Genomic DNA, 16,329 nt, shown 5'->3' on the forward strand with positions numbered 1-16,329 from the left:
ACTCCAGATCCCAGTTTATGTAGAAGCAGAAAATTCCTCTTCACATAAAATACCCCCATTGCTTTGCTTTTTGTAAGGGTCTCTTGAATTACTAATTTAAAATAAGAACATCTGGCTACTAATCAAACCAAATGCACTGAGATCAACCTGAGGGCCAACTCTGGGTAAAGGTAGGAAGCTGGAATGTAGGGACTACATGTTCCTTTTTAGGATTGTGATAGGAACATGGTGTGACAAGCAGAGAGAGACAGAAGGGCCAGTCAAGCTCTCAGTGGAGGGCATTGAGACTCTAAGTGTCCCAAACTGTCATCCACTAAGTTTGTCAAACTGAAGACCAAAGTGACAGAAGAACCCCCGTGGTCTGTCCCTATGTCATCTCATGTGGGTGGGGGAGGGGAGGATGCCACCACTTTCTCCATCTGCTCCTTTGGAGGCTTAAAACCTAAAATGGTGTCTCTGTGCCTTCAAAAGTTCTGAAGAGAGTGTCCAAGTCACCACCACTTGTGGATGATCAACATCAGTCCTCCAGCAAGGCAATGAGCAGCTGGAGAAAATACCATCTTCCAATACAATGCCCATTGGCTCCTGAACCAGGATGTTTACTAAGAGGCATAGCAGATAGAGGTTCTCCTGCCAGTGACCCTGCTTTTCAAACTTCCCTGTCTTTTATTTTGATGTTGGTAGCAACAAACCAGCCTCAGTTTCCTGTTTCTAACTAATATAATTAGTAGCTAGAGAGATGGTTCAGTATCTTAAAGAACTTGTTGTTTTATATACAACTTGGGTATGGTTTCTAACCCTGGCACCAGGTAGCTCACAACTGCCTATCACTCCAGTTCAAGGGGATCTGGTGCCCTCTTCTGGCCTCTGTGGACACCTCTATCAACATGGTACACACACACAAACAGGTCCACACACATACACAAAAAATAAAAATAAGTAAGTCTTCAAAAATTGAGTTCTATCAAGTTTATCTATGCTGTATTGTTATTTTATCATCATCATCATCATCATCATCATCTATGTTATGGCTGAGAAATCAGCAGCATTGCTGTCGGTGTTGAGAAAGCTTAAGTCACTGGGGTTCACTGTCCTTAAACTCAGCCTGTCTTGCGCCTGGCTTAGACCTTCAGCAAACCTTCCTTCCCATGCTGAAACCTGCCTCCATCTGCAGATGTAAAACAGCCACTTGTGGAGAAGCAGGCCAGGGTGGAGAAGCAGGCCGGGTTGGAGAAGCAGGCCAGGGTGGAGAAGCAGGCCAGGGTGAAGAAGCAGGCCAGGGTGGAGAAGCAGGCCAGGGTGGAGAAGCAAGCCAGGTGGGCACATCTGACTTAGAGGAGCTGGGGAAGGAGGGTGTGAAAATGGTGTGAAAACACACAGCTCTGAGTACAGCTTCTATAACTGAAAAATGAAAAGTAAGGGCTATTTTCCATGACACAAATCATACTGAGGCCAGGCTTGGTGTCACATACCTGTAATCCTAGTTTTCAGAAGCTGAGGCAGGAGGATGTCTAATTCAAGGCCACTTAGAACTACAGAGCGAGACTCAGTCTCAACAAGCACCAAGCACAGCTTGTAGAGGTCATGGCTGGTGGGACACCCAGAAGACAAAACTCTGCCCTTTCATAGGGTGAGTCCCTGGAACCCTGGTGTGGGAAGGACGGATATTTCTCTAAATGTTAAATGGAAAACCCAGCTGAGTTCATTCGTGTGTCTAGCTTCCCTTCAGAAATCTAATGACTGCTGTCATAGCTTCTCAGCCCTTCCTCTTGGGGGCAATCACTCCAGCCCTCCAGCCCCTTTCCTGTTCCTTTATATATGCCTTCCTTTACATATACCATGCACTTTCCAAAGCGGACATTTGCCCTTGGGAAAGAATCACAGATGACTCAGTAAAGCAGCAGGGAGAGGCCATTTTAGTTCATTATTTTCAGTATTAAAAACAGCAGATACTTGATCAAGTGTAGTACAATATCAGAGCAGACACTTCAACCACCTTGTGGACACTGGGAGCATCCCCACATCTTGGGATTATCCACTACTACATCTCAATTCCTGCTGATGTCGCCATTGGCAAGTCTGGGAACCCCTGAGCTGGAAGAGCAAAGCCCACAGGAGAAATGAATGGGCATTGGGACTTGCATGCAATCACCCATCATGCCCCCTTGACTACTGGCCCAATGCCAGGCAGGATGAACCATGCTAGAGTAGACAGCAGGAACCACTTAAAACTTGAGACTCTTGACAGCAAAACCAGTGGGAACTGCAGAGCCCAAATCAATGCGTGATTCTGGCCTCTGGTCCCCCAGGTCTGGATGGAGGCAGGTCTACTTGATTTTTTTGTTTGGACCTCAAAATATAACATTTCTTTGAAATTTCTCCGTAATCCACAGAGCATGTGGTGAATTCTACAGTGATAATATGTTCATTTATTCATGAATTCAACAAATATTTATTGAGCCTTTGCCATATGCTGGGAACACATAGAGATCCCCACAGATACACTTTAAAAATTCAATGTATCATTAACAAACTACCATTGGCGTGTGTGTGTGTGTGTGTGTGTGTGTGTATGTGTGTATACATTCGTCCATGTCTGTATGTATGGCTGATTCTCTTGAGCAGGTCAGAGGGTTCCATGGTAATCTAATTTACATTTTCTATTATTGAACCATGTGATTTCCATACAGTGTGGGAATGTTCATAAATCCCCATGTTGAGTCCAAATGAGGATGAACAATGGCTGATGGATTTCAGATTGTCCAGGCTGGCATGACCTCAGCAATCACAGGAAAGCTCAGTACCCAAGGCTGTCCCAGTTCAACCTGTTTTTCAGACTCATCCCAGGAAGGCACTGAAGTTCATTCTCAGTGCTGGGCTGTAAAGATCAAATATTCTCTGGCTCGGCCGCGAATCTTCTCAGAAGCACGAATAAGCAACTCGCCAATTCACCCAGCTCAGTGGGTATCAATCCTGGTAGCACCTTAAGCATTTTTGTTTCTGTTTGTTTGTTGATGTTTGTCTATTGCTTTGTTTTGTTTCGAAGCAGAGTCTCACTAGGTAGCCCAGGTTGCCATCCTTCTGCCTCTAATATCATAATGCTGGGGTTAGGGCCAGGGAGTATCATGCCTGGATAATATCAGCATCTTTTATAAAGGGATGATGCCTCTTCTGACTAGTCCTGTGTCAACCTGACACAAGCTAGAATTATCTGAAAGGAGGGAACCTCAGTTGAGAAAATGCCTCCATGAGATCCAGAGGTAAGGCATTTTCTTAGTGATTGATGGGGGAGGACCCAGCCCATTGTGGATGCTTCCATCCCTGGTCTGGTGGTCCTGGCTTCTATTAAGAAAGCAGAGCAAGCCATAACGGGCAGGCCAGTAAGCAGCACCCCTCTCTGGCCTCTGCATCATCTCTTTTCTCTAGGTTTCTGCCTGTGAGTTCCTGTCCGGGTTTCCTTTGATAATAAATTGTGATATAGACATGTAAGCCAAATAAACCCCTTCCTCCAAACCTTGACTTTCAGTCATGGTGTTCACTGCAGGTGTAGAAACCCTAACTAAGACAAAGTCCAAACTCCAAATCCAAACTGATTCAGTTGGTCGGAACCACAGCCCATATATCATCTCTTTTCTGGAAAGTTCTCAGATGATTCTATACTGTATTTATATTGGGAATCTTACTGGCAGTCATTTTGGACAGTTGGGAGGGACCACACTTTCCTGATGGCACAGTACAGGAGTGATCCTGGGTCACAGGTCTCAGATCCACGTAAATGCTAAGTTGCTATCAAGTATAAACTATAGGCACCCGGAAATAGCTAGAAGCTATAGAATGTAGCCACACGGTGAACTCTAGGCTTATCTGGTCTAATGGAGTTCTCTCTTTTCCCAAGGAGCATCTGCTGTTGACCTACTGAGCCAAGTGTCTGACTATGAGGATGTGACAAGGGCTACTTCTGGTCCTGACAAATCCCATGGGGTGATGGTTAATTTTCACCATGGCCAACTTGACAGAGTTTAGAATCACCATGGAGACATAGCTCTTAAGGAGTCTATGAGGGTGTTTCCAGCAAGGTTTAACTGAGCAGAAAAGATCCACTCTGGATGTAGATGACATCCTTGGACTGCATAAAAAAAGAAAGCAAGCAAGCGTCATCATTCATGTCTCCTTGCTTCCCAACTGCAGCTTCAGTGTGATTAGCAATCCAAAGTGCCTGTCAGCATGTCATCCTGCCACAGTGGCCTGTGTCCCCTCAAACTGTGAGCTGAAGCCAGCTCTTCCTCCCTCAGTTGGCTTTGTTCAGGTATTCGATCACAGAAGAGTTACAAATGCACAGAGCATGTCCGCCACTTCTCTACCGGAAGCTCCAAGCGAGAGTGTTTAGGGCTATTTCTGCTGTTAAAACATTAGCCCAAGTAATTAAACACCACGAAGTTAAATGACAGTTTTGGAGGCTACAGAGGCCACGGTCTGGCCTCTGCTTCCAAGATGACCCCTTGAACATAGCGTCCCCGCATAGCAGAAAGGCAAAGATGCATAACTAGTTCCAGCCAGCCCTTCCATACAGCGCTAACTCCATCCAAGAGTCTGCAACCCTCACAATCCCCTTACCTCCTTCCGAACCCACTTGGCAACACTGTTGCCATGAAGTTTCAGTCTGAGGTTCAGAGGGAATGCAGGCTTCCCAACATAAGCTAAGGGTTAGGAAACACAGCCTAAGTTGAAATGGACACTTAGAGCACTCGGTCTCATCTCTCATGAAGGCACAGGACTATTTGGGGCCATGATATGGCTGCCATCATTTTCTCATGATAGTGTTTCTGTGTCAAAGCTCTCAAATTTAGACAAGTAGGTGGGGGGGGGTATGAGATGGAGACCTCTAAAAGGACTGGACCAGGGTCTGTTTCCTGTTCCCTTTCAGCCTGGCAGCCTTGAGTCTCTTCTTCACCCTGCAGTTTCTTCATCCTTCTTTCTCTGTAAGTCGCATTCAGTGGCAGGCAACCGGCTTTCCACCAGGCAAGCAGGAAGTTGAGAGCCACTGCAAGAGTGTCTGTCGATGTTGGTTCCTGATGCTGGGCAGAGAGAGAATCTGATCGACTCAGCTTTAGCCAAGGGACTGTCCGCGACTGGGGTCTGATGGCGTGAATTTGGCTGCCAGAGCTTGCCTGTAGGAGAGAGAGGCTGGCCTCGGGTACAGGGCACGGGTGTTGATGAGATATCCTACCTGTTAGTTTGTGCTCACACACAGGCGGGTTTGGTGAGCCTTGCAGGTGATGTGGGCACATCTAAGTATGGACCGACCTGTTGTTTAAATCTAGGCATTATCTCTGGCTGGCTTGCTCCATAGGCAGGAAGTAGAGAGGTGAGGGCTCTCTCCCTTGGGTGCCCCTGCATGCCGCCCTTGGGAACATTTGGCACGGACCCGTGGCATCCTAATTACCAGCAGGACTTAATCAAAGCTATTCCCCACTGCAGGCGCGATGCTAGCCAGGAATGTCTCCAAGCTGAAATTCTTAGAATGCTTGTTTTATGAGGAACTTTTTACATGTTAACTTTTTCCAAAAGCCAGTGCGAGGAGCCGTCCCTATAGACATCTGAGAGCACTTGGCAGTCTTAATTCTCTCATGATGTTTCATTAATATCCATTTTCTCCCCACATCCCCGCCTGGCAGGTCCCTTTACCAATGCTCTAGTCTCTCAGCCTCCTGGCTTTTTTTTTTTCACTTTAACTTTTCCCTAGAGTTCTTCCTCATTTCCTAAGAAATTCTCCTAAATCCTCTCTATAAAAAAATGGAGAACACAGAGGACTTCGTGACTATTTCCCCCCTGCTTCAGGCTTGTTCCATAAGAGAAAGGTTGGAGGGGAAACACTACAGAAACAGGCTTTAATACAATTCCTTAACCCTGCCTTTGGACTATCTCCAGCCCCAAGCTCTGCTCGAGGAGTCCAGTGAGTGCTATTTTGATGCTCTCTCTCTCTCTCTCTCTCTCTCTCTCTCTCTCTCTCCCCCTCCCCCCTCTCTCCCCTCCCTCTCTCCTTTCCTCCACTCTCTCCTTTCCTGTTTTTTCTTCCTTCATAAAAGTGTGTATATGCAAGAGTTTATATAAGGCTTTGCGCACATGAATGTAGTTGCCGGCAGAGGCCAGAAGAGGGCGTCGTATTGCCTGGAACTAGAGTTATACCCACTTGGGAGCCACTCAGTGTGGGTGCCAGGAAGCAATTCCTGTCCTTTGGGTGAGCTCCAGCACTCTTAAGCACTGGGCCATCTATCCCTCCCCTTACTGGCTTTTTCCCCCCAATACCCAAAGATTGAGACATAGTGAGCTAGAGATCATTCCCAACTGACTTGAGTCCTCTTCTGCCTCTGTGAGGAAGATGTGATGCAACTAAACCTCGAAATGCAGGGCTGGCAAGAATTTTCTGAGGAAGGCTCTGGAGCAAAGGAAATAGTCCCAAGGACTGACCAATAGGTTGCATGAAATTAAAGTTTCTGCACAAAAAGGAAAATGATCAGTGTGACAGCAGAAGCCTACAGAACTTTGCCAGTTCTATCTTATTAGACGGGCTGATATTTAGAATATAGAAAGAACGGTGAAAATTTAACACCAAGACCAGGTGACAGGGCTCAGCAGGTAAAGGCACCTACTGACAAGCCTGATGACCTATTCAATCCTCAAGACTTCCATGGTGGAGGAACCACCACCGATAAACTGTTCTTTTTTTTTTTTTTTTTTTTTTTTTTAAGGCAGCAGCTGTTTATTATAGTGTTATCACATGGTGGAATCACGGGGTGACACACTCTTCCTGAGGTTTGCTAAGGTAGGATCTGGAGCCTTCCACATTTATCAGACGCCTTCTCGTTAACATTCTCAAGCTTTGCAATCCTACTTCCAAACTGCATGGCCCGCTTGGGCAGAAGGGCCGAGGCTGTGAGACCGAGTTCTACAGCTGCCAGGCGTAAGATGAGTTTCTCACCGACCCCACGGGGCAAAGCCAGGTCTGCCTTCTCCCACACCGGCAGCGAATTTAGGAAAGACACGACATTCTCATCCAGGAAAGGAAACCTTGCTTCCTTCCCATGGTCACCAATCACTCTGTCGTCACGGCCGAGGTTTCGGGAGGAAATGCGGCCCAGTTCCATGGCTATTTCCTCATTCAATCCTTCGAGGCCGAGAGACTGAAAGCGGACACGATGTCGGGAGTAGCCTGCCAGCTGCTCGTCTGCACCGATGCCAGTCAGAATCACCTTTGCAGGGCTCTCGTAAGATCTCGCGGCATCCTGGGTCACCTCCTGGTCACTCCTCTAGCAGCAAACCAGACGGCGCAGCCAATGCTGTCATACAGAACTGTGTCCAAGGGCTGAACCAAGTGACATATCCGAGCTCGTCTTAGATTTTGTAGCTCTTCAAGAGAAACATTGATTTCAACAAAATTCCAAGTCCGAGAAGGGTTGACAGACTGCAGTTCCTTCAGCCCTGCTTTTCCTGTGACTCGGTCTGGCACCTCAGCGGCACCCTGACAGAATTCTTCAGCCAGGGTCTTGGGACGGCTTCGCTGTTTTCTTTCGATGTTAGGAACACTTGGCTCAGTCTCTCGTTTACCCACAAAAGCCACATTCAGAAGATCAATTGGCTCATCTAAAGGAACATGACGGTCAGCAAGGGCTGCGATCACCATGGAATCCACACCTCCAGAAAAGAGGATCGCAATGCTTGCTTTCTTATGACAAGCTTGCAAAACTTTCTCTGATGCCGGGTTTTCCTCCCTAGCTAAACATAAGACACGTCTCTTGACTGCAACACTCAGGATGTCAATGAACTGCTGAACTACTTTTTTTGTATGTCCATCTGTAAGAAATGTCTCAAGTGTCTCTCTTGCATGTGGAACACGGGAACTGTTTCTACAGGGAGCTTCCAGTGGAGCTTGAGGCACCATCTTATTTAAGGGAGCTATCGGTTTTGGAAGATACAGCTCGGCTTCACTTGCTACCACCGATACAAGCGCTGGCAATTCTGTCAGGTCAACAGCACATTCTTCAATAACATTCTGCTCAGAAACGTATTTCCACGGATATAATTTTAAAGTCACACTACTGGAAACAGCAGCAGAATTGAGATCAATCTGGAAAATTCCAGATGCTGGAACTTCTTGCCACTGGTCTGTAAGCCCAGATACCTGGGCTCCAACTGAAGAGAGGCAGAAACTCTTGCCCAGATTATTAAAATGCCAAAGCAAGCTACGGTGGCCAAAAAAGTCCCTACCAAACCATAAGCAATGGCTAGAGGCTTGATAGTATATGAAAGACCAAGGCCCTCGGACTTTGGAGAAGAGTGTCAAGATATCAGACTCCGTCTTACAGGCAGAAAGGCTTCTGCACATAACCTGAGTGTCATTGTCCTCTGCTTCAACCTGGACCCCACTGAAAACTTCTCCGTTCCATAGGAACACATTGCCGCTCTCATCTTCCACGGGCTGGGCGGTCAAAACACCTCTCAGGTGAAGGACGTGACCAGAAAACAAACACTGATAGTTAACGTTAGATTTTAACAACTGCTTGCTGCTGTCGGGACCCCGTCGCCTAAGGCTGCACAGCAAATCCTCTCTTAACTCTTTCCTGAAGTGCTCAACAGAGAAGCCTACAGAACAGCAAATGCCGCACATGGTCCCGAAGTCAGGGCAACTGGGTCTTGACTTTGGTCGTCTCCGAGTTTTCTAAGGCTTGGTATTCTTTTCTTAGTTCATCCAGTGTATTTTTGCTCTCGGAAAGCATGTTTGTTCGATCTTCAAGAAAGAATATGTTGCTGTTCTGTTGCTGCCTGTACACTTTCCGATTCTTCTTCAGGTTAGAGAGCTCATCCACAATGATTTTTTGCTCTTTAATCTTGCTGCCCAGGGCCTCGCTGTGTGCAGTCGCCGTGGGCGGGGGCACCGGAGCGGCGCGATCGTCGGCGCGCACCCCACAGCCGGGCATCTCCACGCCGCGCCGCACGCCGGGGAACCGTGATCCCCGATAAACTGTTCTTTGACTTCCTCATACACACCAGGCCATATGAGCTTCCCGCAATAAATAAATAGAATGCAATAAAAATTTAATCGAGTACCTAAACCATAAAACTATCAGTCATTGAACACACTAATGAAACGAACAGGCGGTTCTCAGAAGATGCAACACCAATGATGAATGGATTTTTTTTTAATGTTCAGTATCCTCAGCCTTTAGGAAAATATGAATTAAAGCCACTTTGGGATTCCGTCTCACCTAAATCAGAATGAGTATGAACAAGAGAACCAAATGATGAGGAAGCTGTGAGGCAGGTAACCATTGTTCATTGTCGGTGGGAGGAATGAACCAACACAGTCACTATGGAAATCAGTACGGAGGCACTTCAAAAAAATTAAAATACAACTAAGTTAAGATACTCCATCTCCTGGACAGAGACCCAAAAGATTCTCTACCGCAGAGAGACTTGAGCATCCGTGTTTGTTGCTGTTGTGGGCCTACGGACCCAGCTGTGTACTGTCTAAATGAACCTAGATGATCATCAGAAGAAGAACGGATATTGACAGAATGGCGTTCATATAGAATGAAATTTGCAGGAAAATGGATATAATTGAGAAGTGTTCCATTGAGCAAGGTGGTACAGTCACAGAAAGACAAAATGTGTTCCCTTACATTCTCTCTCCTAGAACCTAACTTTTAATGCTGGTTTATATGTAAATACATGTTTGGGAGAGTGGGATAGACCAGAGCTAGGGAGGACAGAATGAGGTGCCAAGGAAGGGAGGGGATGGCAAATGATCACACAGGACATGGAGACAGGACAGAGGCTCCCGCGAATGTGAACACAGAAAGGAGGGGGCGTGGGAAAGGGGGGCAAAGAAGCATCAAAAAAATTTCTTCAAGCTAATAACAACACCCCCAAATACTCAAATTTGACTAGAACAAGCAAGATATACAGCTAGGGCTGCCCAACTCTGAGCTCCGGGGAAGACAGCGGGCCCTCGGCGTGTTTGCTCTCCTGGCAGCTGGCCCTGCAGATGACTGGAGGAGAGGAGACGGGGAAGTCAAGGTATCTCTCTTTTTTAACCCCTCTCTCTCTCTTTTAAAATCATTCTTTACCTCCTTTGCTTCCCTGTTAAAAGTGGGTTCTTTCCCATGACCCCCATGGCGGCATAGCCTTGAGCCATTGGTCTAGTTCCTTCAAGAAAACTGTGTCCTGAGGTTTGGTTTCACCACATCCTCTCTTCATCCCTTCCTGCCTAGGCATTACAGAACATCCTTCCTGGAAGGAAATTCCTTCACAGGTCAGACGGGTTTGATACTGACCCTTGTTTGTCCCCTCCTGGCTCTTCCGTTGCTCATGTCTTCCCCTCAACTGAACTCTCATTTTGTACTCACTCAAGAGTGCTTTCTTTTCCTAATGAACCAAGAGTGATAGTATCTACTCACTCAATATTAAAAATCCCCTATAAGATGTTGTTTCTAAAACTATCTGTTGCAAAGAGCCATTAAGAAACTATTTCTAATCTATCATAAGCTGGCATGTGAACCTACAACATGTGTGGCATGGGCTTGGGTCATCTGCAGCTTACAGCCCAAGAGTATCAAAGCTGATCTGTGTGGTGTGATGGGTCTTGGTAGATTTTTGGATGCTTCAGCTGTGGGTAATTGCAGTAAGAGTTCCTCACTTTGGTAGCAGTCCCACCACAGATCTTTGTTTGTAGGCTTGCGTGAGAGCACGGGCCACCCTTTGAATACTCATCCTGGGCAGGACCATCCCACAATTTGGAGAGTGTGGGTACAGTATAGATCTCCCACCTTTTGGGTGTGGTGCGATTCTCTGACAGATGTATTTCTCACATAGAGTCTCCACACTTCCCAATGCAAAAGTCACAGGTTATAGAGAGCAATGGTGACCCTTCCTCACCAAGGGCCATCTTACTTTGCAGTCATTAAATCAGTCGGTCTTTAAAATATCCAAGGATGGGGCTGGAGAGATGGCTCAGTGGATGTGGGTAAGAGCACTGATTGCTCTTCCAGAGGACCCAGGTTCAATTCTCAGCAACCACATGACAGCTCACAAATGTCTGTAACTCCAGTTCCATGGGATCTGACACTCCCATATAGACATACATGGAGGCAAAACACCAATGCACATGAGAGGATTAAATGGTCATTGTTTTCCCCATTTATCAATGCTTATGGAATAATGTGGCCAGCATCACATGGCTTGAGACTGACAATGCCCAAATGTTTAGGTAGGATGCTGAGTGGCCACGTTCCCTTGCATCAGAGGAGGATTAAGGATCCGAATGCCAAGGAAAGCTGTACCTGGGTTATTTCCCCTGTCACCCTGCACAGGATTCGCTGCCCTTAGTCCACACCACACTGTAGTGAGATATTTGTACACTGTGGGAAGATGTATTGCTCTGATTTGTGCGGTAAAGAGCTGAATGGCCCATAGCTAGGCAGGAAGAGGTTAGGTGGGACTTCCAGGGACTCTGGGAGGAAGAAAGGCAGAGTTGCCAAGCAGAACAGGAGAGGAAACGGGAGGTGCAAGATGGAAGAGAGGTAAGGCCACGCGGCAGAACATATATAGATACAAATGGGTTAAGTGATAAGAGCTAGGTGAGACAAGCCTAAGCCAAAGGCCAAGCTTTCATAAGCAAGGATCCTTAGTCCTCCCATGATGCGGAAGAGCGGAAGAGTGCTTGTGGGTTGGCGGCTGACAGAAAAGCTTGCTACACCACACTCCTCCCACGTTGGACCATCCTTGCCAGCCTTTCTTCAAGGCTTCCCCACTCTCAGGGCTGCCCTTCTCTGATACTCCACATCCCCGACAATCTACAAGACACTGAATCTGTGCAGAGTGCCGTTCCATCCCGCTGTCCCCAGGCTGTGTTTAGAGGCACTTCCTTGCTGTCTGCCATGCAAAAACACAGGCTTTTATAATAACCACGGCTCCTGGCACACAGCTAATATTTACTGAGCACTTCTTGGCGCCAGGCGGTGCTTTCAACTCTGTCCCCATAATAACTTATTTAATATTTGCAAAAGCAGGACTGAGTGCTTTTATTATGCTCTTTTGACAGGCGTGCAAACTTAGAAGGGAGGTTAAAAAGTTCCTTCCATGCTGAGTCAGCCCCTGCTGCGGCAACAAAGCATAAGAGACTAGGACGCTTAAACAACAGATAATCTTCCCTCCCTCGTCCTGAGGCTGGCAGTCGAAGAGCACCGTGCCAGTGTGGTCCGCCTCAGTGGGTGAGTTGTTTGAAGAGGCTGAAGTGACCTCTCCCCACGCCCTATCTCCTGGTCTAACCGGGTGGTTTCTCCCACTCACAAGCTCAGACTACAGCGTCATCTACCTGAACCCATGATGACATCGTGGCCCAGCCATTTCTGATACCACATCCTTGAGCCTTCAAATTGTAAGCTAAATGCACCTCTTTCTTTGATGATATCTCCCACGAGAACTCCACGCTCACTGCTTTATCACAAAGTCCCACCTCCGGATCTACCACACCAAGTGTAAGGATTTCAACTTAGAGATTTGGGGTGAATACAAAGAATACTTAGTACCTTACATACGGTTCAGCAAGGGAACGCTGGCCTAGGACTTGAACCCATGGATTCTTGGTCACCAAAGTCTATACTTTCAAGTGACTATGAAATAGTGAATTCCTGAATGAACGTTCTGGATCTTTCTACACCTATTATCTATGTGTCCCAACGAGAGAAGGATATGTAGTCATTGAGAAGGTTGTAGGTTACAGCTAGGTGGAATGTTGGAGAATTGATAACTTCTAGACTGACGCTTAGATTTTGACATGAGGTCGCATGGTCACGCAGGAAGCCATGGTGTGTCCTGACTTCCAACATGGAGTTTGATTCCTCCGTGCGGTACGTCACTAGCCAGTAGGCAGATACTCACGTAACTAGAAGACTTGACATGGCAGCATGAAGGAGTCTGGGGCTGACTCCAGAGAAGTGCTCCTATCAATAGATGACCAGAGCAACGTATGTGGATGCAGCTGAGAAGATATAAGCTGCCCAGGAGAAAAGGAAAGGCAGTCATGTGTAGACACTTGGGTTCGAAACCCCGGTGTGCTGCGTGCACTTTGGCCATTTCCTTGGTGGCTTTCATCTGCAAAACATGACCCAGGGTTTGGTGATGCCCAAACACACCGTAGATGTGTAGTCCTGGGGACAGTGGTGCCCCTTCTCCGTCAACCCTGGGAATAATCTGGCCAGGGTTATGTGTTATTCCAGCAACAGTGACTCAGGGATGTTCTTTGTCAAAAACCACATCCTGGCACGTGCAAAGGTAGACATTACTCCTGTAATTGATTATCTCTCAGGGTGGACCACTTATCCATGGCAAGCTTTACAACTGATGAAAAAGGAACAGTGTAACTAGTGAGCTCGGGGATACAAGGAGGACGGCACATTCTGGGCGGTCTTTCCAGGACAGAGTCATTCTCCCTTCAGATCTTGCGCTCCTCCACACAGCAGGCACCTGAGCTGGGCTTGCCCTCTGGTGAGATGTCTTCACCTTCACACCTGCCAATGGGACTCTTAGCCTTAGCTGAAGCTCAGCTCTCTCCTTGGGGGTTGTGTAGCCTCTATACCTCTTTTACGGATAGGGTAGGCTTGTATCAACTAGCTCTTATAGCTAAAGTTAACCCGTTTACATCGGGAACTGTGCGAATGTGAGAGCCAGGGAGACCTGGATGGGGATTCAGACCCACCATACTGCAGTTCTACTGAGTCACCAGCCTACAACTCACTGGGACTTGGGGAATGGAAACCAATGGTGAGGACTGAATTAAGTTAGCGAACTGTCTGTAATCATAGCTCTTGAGGGACTGAGGCAGGATCATGAGTTCAAGACCAGCCTGGGTTACACAGCAAGACTGTGTCACTAAAATAAACAAAAACAACCAGATCTTGCTTTTGAAAATGCTCCGTACATTTTAAGAATTTTGGACACTTAAAAACCCTAACAAAGCACATTCCCAGATAATGAACATGTAACATGAATTTAGAAGGAGGGATAAAATCTTCCAGTCATAGGAGAAGTCAGATCCCAGAGAGGAGTAAAGCCCAGCATGGGGGAAGTGGGTTGAGTCATGGGGACCAAGAAGGTATGTCCCAGTTCTCAGATGTGTTGACAGTCAGCCTGTTTGGGAAAGGGTTTTCATAGATGTGAAGAATGCCAGGATGTTAAGAGGAGGATATCTTCCTAGATTAGCGTAAAGATTTCAATCCAATGACATAGGGCACAGGAAAGCAGTAGAGAAAGCAATGTCACCAGGAAGGTGGTGAAGAAGCAGAAGCTTGATTCTCCCCGAGAGCCTCTACTCTTGATCTCTGACCTTCTGACCTCTGTGGGGTAAGGAGGCAAATTCCTGCTGTTTGAAGTCATCTGCTGCACGGTCACCTCTTCCAGAAATCACAGGGACCGAGGTGTGGCCAGCCTCTCCTTTCCCCCCAGGTCAGGAAGCACAGAGTCATAGCTCCCATCAGCCCTTCAGAGAGGCTGGAGGCGTTCCACCGACCAGCCCTGAGGAACCCAAAAGACCGCTACTGCAGATATGTCCCCGCTTTGACTCCAAGCATTCCTGTCTCCTGTTACCTGCACTGCGCTTTTCTGTTGGGAAAGTGCCCCTTCCCCTATGTGAGTCTATAAACTACCTATGTCTCCTACCAAGAAGGGGCAGCGATATAGCTCAAGGTTGGCAGCTGGACCCTCTCTCTCGGGATGCATAGTTTTAAACAGCTAACATGACCAGGACACTGACTCACAAGACCATCTCATTTAGCTCTTTGCTCTTGTCTTCTGAGACATCCCTCCAGCCCTCCTGTTACTCCAGTGGGCACTTCCTTCCCCTGGACATTCAAATCTGCTTTGTTACATAGGCTGCCCCGGTTACTCTGTACCCAAGCAGTGTAACCATTAAGGGAGGAGTGGCACACAGCGACCTCTCAGGACAGGGGAGAATGAGCCACCATCTGGATTAGCTTCTCCCTGGTATGAATGGAAACTGGAAAACAGAGATGGCCGTACTTAACGTATGTCGCACGTACTTACGTATGGGCATCTTCAAGTTAAGCACGCTTCTCCATGGTCCTAGAGGACACAGCTATGAAGCTGTACATATACAGTATTTGGTCAACACTGTGGACATGGAGCATGAACTCCTGCACTCAAGAAGGCACCGCCAAGACAAAGTTAGCCTTAGAGATGGATGGGAGAAGAGTCACAGAGGCTGGAGCAAATCCTAGAAACCACAAAGAGGCTGTTGGTGAAAAACGAATCTCTTCCTCGGCCCAAGAGAACAGAGGGAGCCCCTGACTTCATTTGTTCTGGAAAATCGGGCTTCAGGAGGTTTCAACCATACCCAAGGCAGATGTCGCAAGTTGATAACACCATTTCTTCTCCAGAAAATCAGACTGGACCCATGCAATACAAACACCATCTGCAGATGAAGAACCAGGAGAACCACTGACATCATTCAGAGGAGTTCTAAAGGCCTGAGACCTCAGGAGCGATGGTATGAGTCTTGATCTGAGTTCAAAAACAGAGAACCAGGAGGCCAAAGGAAGGACTGAAGGGTGTCCCAGCTCAAACAGGGGGCCAGTTGGTCCTTCCTTATATTTTTGTTTCACTCAGACCTTTGGTGGTTTGAATGGCACCCTCACATTGGTGACAGTGGATATTCTTCACTGAGCCTTCTGATTGCTTTCCAGTGTTTCTTGGAAATAACCTCACGGACACAGGGAGAAATAATGTTCACCATTGCTGCGGTTTAAGTGTTCTTGTGTTGGGAACTTGGTCACTAAGGTGGTGGCATTGGGAGGGGCACTGCACCCTAGGGGAGCTGAGCAGAGTGGGAAGTCTTTGGGTCACCTGAAGGCACGTCCTCAGAAGGGTATTGTAAGGTATGTACACTGAGACTCCCGTGAGCTCAGGCAGGAGGATGGCTGTGTGAGTCTCGGAATTCAGGAACTGTGTACTAATCAAGCTCTGCTCTCTGTGACTTTTATATTTCTATATAATATATATAATATATATTATAAATATATACAATATACAATATAATATAATATATAAATATTTAATATGTATATTTCTATATAATATAAATTATATTTATAATTCTCTGATATTTCATCACAGGAACACATGAATGGTGTATCCAACTCTCCGGGCATCCCATTGACCAGGCAAACTGATAAATAAAACAAACCACCCCGCCCTCCTGGGAACCCAGGTGTGACTTCAGAATCCTTCCCCGAGCAAGACTCTAAGCGGTACCTTCAG

General features: G+C 47.0%; 2 pseudogenes; both read right to left on the reverse strand.

The window, feature by feature from the left end:
• Positions 1 to 6,736: 6,736 nt before the first annotated feature.
• On the reverse strand, positions 6,737 to 8,665 carry LOC148118465 (asparagine synthetase domain-containing protein 1 pseudogene; annotated as a pseudogene).
• Positions 8,666 to 8,675: 10 nt separating this feature from the next.
• Positions 8,676 to 9,002, reverse strand: LOC125395405 (ASNSD1 upstream open reading frame protein pseudogene; annotated as a pseudogene).
• Positions 9,003 to 16,329: the final 7,327 nt, after the last annotated feature.

This window comes from Myodes glareolus, chromosome 22 (genome assembly GCF_982192425.1).
Source record: "Myodes glareolus chromosome 22, mMyoGla1.1, whole genome shotgun sequence".
Lineage (NCBI taxonomy): Eukaryota > Metazoa > Chordata > Mammalia > Rodentia > Cricetidae > Myodes > Myodes glareolus.